Here is a 9,925-nt window from a genome sequence, read left to right on the forward strand (position 1 = left end):
ACAGCACACGCAGCTCACAGGGGCTGAAGATAATGTTCCCCGTCGCTTCTCTGACGTCAGGGGAAGCGGAGCCGGTCACATCACAGGGCGGGTCTAGGAGGCTCTTTCTGCAGCTCCCGAGGTCATTGCAGAAGTGCAGGGTCCGGTCGGTGCGTTGGTGCTGGGCTCTGGTGAGTCTCTGGTGTGGAGGGTGCCAAGAATACAGTAAAATAATGGGGATGAGGATCGGAAATAAGGGAGGGCCCCAGGGAAAAGGGGGGAGAGGAAGCAAGAAGAATAGAGGGAAGGAAGGGAGAGAAACCATTGGGGGGGGATAACCCTGAACCACAATGACTTATTTTAACCTTCGGGGGGACGTCACCGTGTGAGAACGGGAAACTTTATTTAACTGCTGTCATTTTTTGTTCCTTTGCATGGCCCTTTAAATGTAAGGTGGAAGCCTCAGGAACCACTTTCAAGTCCCAGGGCTCCCAAGTTACATTTAGCAAAATCCCAGGAAGTGTTATTCTTATCACAGCCGCAATAAAATATTAACATGAAATTGCCTATTAATGATCTTCTGTGTCTCATTTGCATTATTTATGCATGCAAATCGTACGCAAAGCTGGTCATAATAATAGGGGAGGGAACCTGGGGAGGGTCCTGCAAATTATCATGTATATCACGCAATATCGCCACACTAGTGCCCTATAATGCGCTATATGCTGTTTAACATGCATTAAGAGCACTACTACTATGGCTTGATGTATCTCCCACTAAGTTTGAATCTCAGACATCAGAGGGTAAAGGGACTTGCCTAAGGTCATAAGGAGGGCCAGTTGGATGAGAAACCTGGTTTCCTGGTTTGTAGTCCGCTTCTCCTCCATTCAAGATTATCTTGAAGTCCCTTATACAGACTCTCCTTAAGACAACTGAACAAATAGGTGTCTGGCAGGAAGGAGCACTGAGGGGAGAGGATAAGCTTGCTGGTGGCTGAAAGGAATCAGTAAGTTTTGTTTATTGGGGAAAAGTAAACTATTGGAGAACTATTGGAGAATATTATTTAATATGTTTGTGCTTTTAATAGTCAGTAAGACAGCTAATAAGCAGAATCAAACCCACCTACCCATTAAAATTAGGGCATCCCGACAGTGAGGTTCCAATAATTAGAAAAGTAGTCCAAGTGCCTGTAACTAAAAACTCACCTGAGCTAAAAAATTCTAACTTATCCCTATCAATTAAAAAGCAGAATAAAAATACAAACAAAAAACAAACTTTGAAATGTTTGTATGCTAATGCCAGAAGTCTAAGGAGTAAGATGGGAGAATTAGAATGTATAGCAGTAAATGACATAGACTTAATTGGCATCTCAGAGACATGGTGGAAAGAGGATAACCAATGGGACAGCGCTATACCAGGATACAAATATCAGCTCAAGCCGAATTGCATTAAGAGATGATGAAAACACCTAGGTTCCCTAATCAGAGAATCCTTCCCCGATTTAGAACTAAACCTGCTGGTTATAGGTAAACTACCTGGGAACACTGAGGTATACCCTGGAGAAGATCTCTCTGAATGAGGCAACACGCTGCCTAAAGGCCAAGCTTCTAAAGCTCAACTGGAAAATGACTGCCTCTGCCAGTCAAGGGAGCTTGACGGAAGTGAGATTGGACTCCTTCAGCCTGGATTTTGCCTAACAGTTAGCTCAGCTCAGGCTCGCTTGATCTTGGAGGAGACAGAAGAGCGAGTGGAGAAAGCTCCGAACAAACTCTTCCCTGGGTTCGAGAATACAGTAAATAATCAGCTCATGGAAGCAGATGCTTGCAAGAGCGCAGAAGAGAAAGGTCAGTTACAAGAACTGTTACATAAATAAAAATGTCTGCCATCGATGCTTATGACCGTGGACTGACTGACTTATATGTTACTCGAGTGCCAACAGAGCCAAAAAGAATGCCGGTTTTTTTAAAAGTCACTGCAAGAAATCTTAAACACCCTAGAAGATAGAGGAATTATCAGACAGTGTAACAGTACCTTTAATTTGTCTGAAGCCCAGGTGGCTGAGTGCAGACAGTAGAATTTCACAATTGGGGGAATACGGTGAGGCATCCACGTGAAGATTGAAATCTCCCATCAGGATGGCTGGTTTGTCTATGTTGAAATGTTTGGTTGTCAATTCAATCAATGGAGAGGGATCCAAATCAAGTATTCCTGGAGGTGCATAGATGAGGCCTAGTTGGAGATGTCTAATTTGAAAAGGGCTAGTTCGAGGTTGTTGGTTATGGTAGATAGTTGCAAAGAGAGGTCCCATATGGCCCATCTTGAAAAAGAATGGTACATGGACACTTGCTATAGACTACAGGAAACTGAACAAAATTGTGCCCCTGTACAGGTGGGCCCATGGCCCACCTGGATCAGAATTTAACCAGAATTCAGGGAGCCAAATATTTTATCACCTTGATTTAGTTTCAGGATTCTGGACTGTCCCTGCAGAACCTAAGAATCAGTATAAATTGGCTTTTTCTTTTGGAAAGAAACAATACACATGGAGCTGAACACCCTTTGGGTAACTAAGTTCACCAGCAGATTTCAACATTTTCCTACACAAGGCATTACCTGATGCAGATACTAAGGGCACCTTAGTGTACATGGATGACATCCTAATTAAGAATACCAACTTCCAGGAGCATATGCAAGAGATTGATCATGTTTTGACCCAGCTGCAGGCAGCAAGAGCCAAACTGTCCCTCACTAAATGGCAGTGGTGTAAGAAGTCACTTAACTAAACAAATACAGTGAACAAACTCACAATGCAAAAAAGGAATACTATGCCAAAAGAATTCATGATTTGCAATTTAACGCAAATGCGCTAGTTACATATGTAGCCCAATTGACAAAACCCAATACTACACCCTGCATGGATAAAGACGCTGAAAAGAGAAGTGAAGAACTTGCCAAATTCTTTCATGAGAAAATCGCAAAAATCATGACCGATGACCCGATTCCTAACAACAATCTTCCTGCCAAACCCTTCCCCAATATACGTCATGCCACTTTCAATTCCTTGATCTCACCGGCTCCTTAGAAATTGAAAACACCATTAAAAAAATGAAGCCAGCCACACATCCTAGTGACACTATTCCTACAAAGCTCCTCATATCTATCCCTGAAATAATGCTCCACACATTGCTATTTCATCAATTGCTCCCTTACCCATGGAGAAGTTCCTACACCAATGAAACAAGCCATCATTAAACCCATACTAAAGAAACCCAAAGCTGAGCCCTCTGACCTCTCTAATTACCGGCCCATTTCCAATCTACCTTTCCTAGCAAAAATTCTTGAAAAAATTGTAAACACACAACTCACAGATTACCTGGAAAAGCATAATTTTCTCGCTCCCACTCAATTTGGCTTTCGTAAGCATCTTAGCACCGAAACCCTTCTCATCTCACTCACCAACGCCATCCTCACTGGGCTTGACAAAGGGCACTCCTACCTCATAGCCATGCTTGATATATCGGCAGCATTTGACACCATAAACCACAATATCCTCATTTCCCGTCTCAGTGAAATAGGTATAGCTAACACCCCACTGCGCTGGTTTGAATCCTACCTTCAAGATAGACAATACAAAGTCTTCTTTGGGGACAAAGAATCACAACCATACAACATAAACCATGGAGTACCCCAGGGTTCTGCCCTATCTTCTACCCTATTTAATATATACATCCTCCCCCTCTGTCACCTCCTTACTGAACTTGGGCTCTTGTACTTCATCTATGCTGATGATGTACAAATTGTCATCCCAATCAGACTCGCTGACCAATGCCCTCAAAAAATGGGAAACTGCCCTCTCAGATATAAGCACACTCCTCACCAGCATCAACTTAGCCATCAATCCTGACAAAACCGAACTCATGATAATCTCCCCCAACAAAGGCAACAACAAAGAATCCTCCACACTCTCACCTCTCCCTTTAGCCATCTCTACTGAACATGTCAAAAACCTAGGCGTCACTATAGACAGCCATCTTAATTTTAAAAAACACATCAATAATACTATAAAAGATGGATACTTCAAACTGCATACCCTTAAGAAACTTAAACCCCTCCTATACCAATGTGATTTCCGCACAGTGCTGCAATCCCTACTATTTGCTAAACTGACTATTTAACGCCCTCCTGTTAGGCCTTCCCAATTCCACCATCCTACCGCTGCAAATGTTACAAAATGCTGCAGCCCGTATCCTCACCAATACAAGAAGGTCAGATCATATCACTCCCATACTTAAAGAATTGCATTGGCTACCAGTTGCTCAAAGAATCACCTTCAAAGTCCTATCACTAATACATAAGACCCTATACACTGAGAACATGAACTGGCTCAATAATGCCATACAGTTCCGCAAACACCCCAGAACCCCAGACCGCAACACGCAGCTACACTCCAATCTCCAATTACCCCTCACAAAATTACCAGACTCGACACAACCAGAAAACGTGCCTTTGCCTTAGCTGACCCCTCCTGCTGGAACAGTTTGCCACCTGACCTTCGTCAGGAACTATGCCCAAAAAAATTCAAGCAGAAACTTAAAACATGGCTATTCTTAAAAGCCTTCACATAACAACCCACCTCACCTCCAGCTTCTCCCCCCTTGCTTTTCCCTGAGACCAAACTTATGTAAATTTGTAATTATGCATTTTCCTTTCGAGTTACATAAAGTACTCCTCTCTAATATCGTTATAAAGTTGATGCCTAGTAATCTATTATACCTAATGTATTTAATGTATTTATCCTATGTATTAATTTTAATATATTCTTCTTATTTCCATCTCATTTTTCCTCTCCCTCCCCTTCCCTGTTTGCATTCCCTGCTCCAATTTTTCTTTGTTATAATCTCCTAATGTCCTTAAGTTGAATATTAATTGTAAAGCACTGCTGCTATTTTCTATCTGTTCCAGCGCTGCTGCTAAAGGTTTGTTGAATGTGAACAGACATGATGTTACTAAACGAATGTCGGTATATAAAGAACCTCAAATAAATAAAATAAACTACTTAGGATATGAAGTCTCAGTGGAGGGACTACATCACCAAAGGAAAAGAATAGAAGCCTTACAAAAAATAAACACACCCACCACTCTGCATATTTGCAGGAAAGAGCGTAACTTTCAATAAATCATGACAGTTCATAGATCAGTATGCCGAGATCACACAGCCTCTGGTGAAACTCCTGAGGAAGGATGAGCCCTGGCAGTGGGGATCTGAGCTGCAAGCCGCCATGGATGAGTTGAAGAGAATACTAGGTACAGCTCCCCGTCTCACTTATCCAGAAAGTGGGTGGAGCTTCTTCCTGGAATTAGCCATCACAGTGCATGAGTGCTCTTTTGTACCAGAAATATGATACCGACTGGTGAGTCATAGCATAAGCCAGTAAAACTCTGAGAGGTGGAAAGGAAATATTCGGAGTGTGAGAAATCCCTGCTAACCACAGTATGGGCGCTTCAACACTTCCGAAACTATGTGCAAGGGGAGGAACTAATAGTAGACTTGCCATCACTCAAACGTTTAGCCAGTGACCGAATCAAAGCCAGTCAAGTCTCCAGTAGCAAAATCGCTCCTTGGACCCTCGCTCTTCAAGGCTGGCCACTTGAGGTGCGAAATGCCCAAGGACATAAAAGCGCTGTTACTCAAAATTTAACCGAATTACATAATTGTAATGCTGAAGAAGAAAAAGTGGATCTCAGAACCTGAGACTGAAACAGAACTCCACCATCATTACGCCTATGACGAAGAAACGTGCAACTGTTTTCCTAAAGCTTATGTTGACGGATGTGCTTTCCGCAGGGATGGTGACCATGAATTAGTAGCCGGAATAGGAATAGCATGGGAGGAGAATCACCCCTGTGGTCCCCTCAGCTACGCTCTGGGATCCAAATCAAATCAGCATGCAGAGCTCACCGCAGCCCTGATAGCTACACAAATGGCTGTACAGCATGTTTTCCAGACCCTCATAATCTGCACAGATTCTGACTAGGTCAGACCTAACTTCATGACAAATATGCCTAACTGGAAAGCGAATCAAATGCTCAATTCTAAAAAGAAACCCGTCAAACACCGCAAATCAGTTCTAGCCTTAGATCAATTAGTGCAAGAAAAAGAAATGACAGTCTACTGAAAAAGGTAAAAGGTCATTCTAAAGTCACAGCTATGGACAAAGCCGGCAACGACTTTGTAAGACCAACTTGCCAAGGGGCTACCACATCAGATAGGCTCTGACAAATGAAAGTCTCCTGCAGTAGAAGTAAAAACAGTCACCAGGCATCAAACTAAACAGGCCACTATCCCCACACCCCAGTGGTGTAGCGAAGTGCCCAGAAAGGAGGTCCTACCCTGGGAACGTTCTATACCTTCATTCAGGCTCCTGATGCGAATCCCCTCACTAAAGTAGACTGTCAGACAGATGAGGAGTTACGGCTCCTCTATGCTTCCTGAAATCAGTTTCAGAAAGTATAAGATTTACTGATATGGAGCAGTACGCAGGGAATCATGCAGTGGATAGTTCCGCCATCCCATAGGGGGATCATGTTACAGCATGCGCTGGACATCGGAGTTATCACTGAAACAAGTAACCTAATGGCCACACATTTATTTATTTATTTGAAGTTTTTCTATACCAGCATTCGTGATAAATATCGCATCATGTCGGTTTACAATTAACAAGTGGATAGGGAACAAAAGTCAAAAATAACATTGATCTAAGTAATAATAATAATAATAGTAGTAAAAACATTAAACAAGAGAAGGCTAAGGAATGCAGTTACAATAAAACAAGGGAGTAATATAACTTGGATCGGAGAAAAGAAGCAGGGGTTTAAAATTCTCTCACATGCACCATGATGTAAAATCATACACAAAAGGTTGCCTCACCTGCTTCAGGTTCCAGCCCACTTCACCCGCACAGACACGAGTTATTACCATGCCCTGGTCTGATATTCAAACAGATTGAGTCAGGCCAGTTGTCAGATCCTCTAAAGCAGTGGTTCTCAACCCTGTCCTGGGGACCCCGCCAGCCAGTCGGGTTTTCATGATATCCACAATGAATATACATGAGAGAAAATTTGCATACACTGCCTCCATAGCATGCAAATTCTCTCATATGCATATTCATCAGTGAGAACCACTGCTCTAAAGGTAACAAATATGATCACAGCGACCTGTCTGTTTAATAACTGGGTAGAGTGCATTCCTGCCCCTTAACAATGCTTGAATCACGTGTTCGGACACTAGGGTCTGCCTATGAAAGCAGACTTGGACCAAAAGAATTTGGAGACTAATGTCGGAGGTAGAAAAGCCTATTATGATTTAAAAGCTACCTCTAAAGAGTATAAAATTGAAGACAAGGTCTTTTACTATAATTACAAAAAAAAACAAAGCCAAAGAAAGCAAATGTTTGCCCAGCTATAAAAAACTCTCACACTGTGGAACTGTCTGTAGACCAAGATGCAGCGGAAATTGCAGATTACAACTATGATTCCAGAGATGAAGATATTTTACAAACTGACTATATCCTGTCTTATATGCCTTACCTGCCCTACCATTATGATCGTGGCCCACCTGCTATTTTTAATCACCGTTTTTAAGGGCCCTACATAAGAGACACTCAGGAAAACTCTCACAGTAAAGCCATGCACTTGCGAGACATCCCACATTCCCCATCTCTGGAACTGAATGAGGCACCGGATAATCAGTGATCACACTTTGCCACCTTCCAGACTAGGGAAAGGACGGTTGCACACATGTTCATTCTACCTCACGTCTGAGATGATGTCCCATATTTCTACAGCATGCACAGTGTAAGAACTACATTATTTCCTTATTTCTTGTCATCCTTTATATATTTCCTGATACTATTCCACATTTTACCACTTCGCCTTTCCTCATTATAACAATGATTATATTCACTGTTATTCTATTACATTACTCCCATTCTATTATTACTGTTATGATTACTTATAAGTACCATGATTATTATTGTTGCATTATTCTTACTTCATTTTGATGTCATCATTGGTGGTCATACATGTCATACAGCTGAGGCCTGCACAGTAGCCTGATAGTTAGGCTTAAGCAGTGAAAAGCTCCATTGTTGGCTCATCCCACTTAAGAAGGGGGAAAAGTAGGGAGCTATCCCATGTTTAACCACTGAAAGCACCCAATATGAATCATAATAGCCAAAGAGGGATGCAGACAAGTATGCTGACAGGCCCAAAAAACACTGTCACAGCTAAAGAAAAGAAACTTTGCCCAGATGAGAACTTTAAACCAAAACTGAAGGATACTTGTCAAAATCTGCCTGTTTGTAATCTCCAGTGTAAATAAAACTAAGGCAGAGGGACAATGCTGAAACTTAAGCTCATACGCAGAAGTCACAGAGGTTAAAGGATCCCCCACCCTTGGAAGAAGGGGAAGCATTGTGAAACAGAGAAAATGCTGATGCTGGCAAACAGCCTCAGTCCAGACATAGCAGGACACCCCCCCCCCCTCCCAAAAAGGGAAGGGGGAAAAAACCTGCAAAGCGGCAAAGACCTTCCATCCATTACATGATTATGCATGAGCTTATGCATATTTATCAGCTGGAAAGTATAAGAAAGGGGGGGGGGGGGAAATAAGGAAAAAGGGAGCGGACCCGAAGCAGCTCCAGCACCCCTTATCAAGGAGGTACCCGGCCTCAGGTCAGACAATGGTGAGGCGCTGAGAGCAGCCCGGCACCTCTGCCAGTACCAGAGCCGGAAGCAAGCCCTCTTAGACCGCCAGTCAGAGCCTGCTTCAGAGGTAAACAGAGGGAAACCAGGTGTAAGTAAGTTAGCTGTAAGTATTAATATATTAGGCAGGCTAAAGTTTATGGCATGTTTTAAACCACTCATGGTACAGAACTTTCTTTAAGGTAAACTGAAGCTTAGTAGTAGGATGTTAGAGACATGTATTATTGTTATCTTCTAAATGCTAATCCTGCCAAATCTGATAAAGAAAAGTCTAATTCTGTGGAGAACACGTTGTCTTTTCCTGAACTTAGGAGCATGAAGTTAAGTGGGAGGGGAACTGGAAGTGTCCTGAAGCAGACAGGTCCCTGTACCCTTAAAACTTACTTACATGCTGTCCTCTGAGAAAGCTGTTTTCTCCCTGACAAGGGGTAAATTTCTAAGTAGAGGCCTTCCCTGGATCTCCAAGAGAGAGCTAGAGAAGGCCAGACATGGTGTCCCTTTGTTCTCCCTTCACCATGATTTGCTTTATAAAAATAAGAGACCAAGATAATATCGTGAAATTGACTACCAGGAATCACTTGTGAACAAGATCTATAGAATATTTATTTATTTTATTTATTTAGTAACTTTTATATACCGACGAACGTTGGGAACATCTCGTCGGTTTACATATAACAGAACTGAGCAACAGGCTTTACAATTTTTGCGTAATTAGATAATTAAATAAGGAACATTCAGAGCATACAAATAACAGATTAGATTATATAAGTAAAATTATAAAAGTGTGATACATGAAAGAGGTTATCTAAAAGGGGGTGGGGAGGGGGAGATTCTGATATATAGGGGTGGGGAGGGGGAGATTCTGATATATAGGAGGGTATCCACAATTAAAGGAGGTATATATACACGTGATTGGGAACAAATTTTTTATATATAAGTTTTTATATACAATATGTAGTCCTGATAAATTCACTTTATGGGGGGTGAGGGGGAAGAGGTAGTTTAGAGTAGAGGGAGGGGGTGAAAAGGAGGGCGGAAAATAGGTGGGGGGAGAGGGAGGGGGAGAGGTTAGGAGTTGTAGGGGGTGGGGTTAGAGTGGTTGTGTGAATATAAGGGGTAGAAGTAATTGAGGAGCTAGGATTGGAGACCCAGGTCTGCGGGGGGGGGGGGGGGGGGGGGGGGG

The sequence above is a fragment of the Rhinatrema bivittatum genome, chromosome 2 (assembly GCF_901001135.1).
Source record: "Rhinatrema bivittatum chromosome 2, aRhiBiv1.1, whole genome shotgun sequence".
NCBI classification, from domain to species: Eukaryota; Metazoa; Chordata; class Amphibia; order Gymnophiona; family Rhinatrematidae; genus Rhinatrema; species Rhinatrema bivittatum.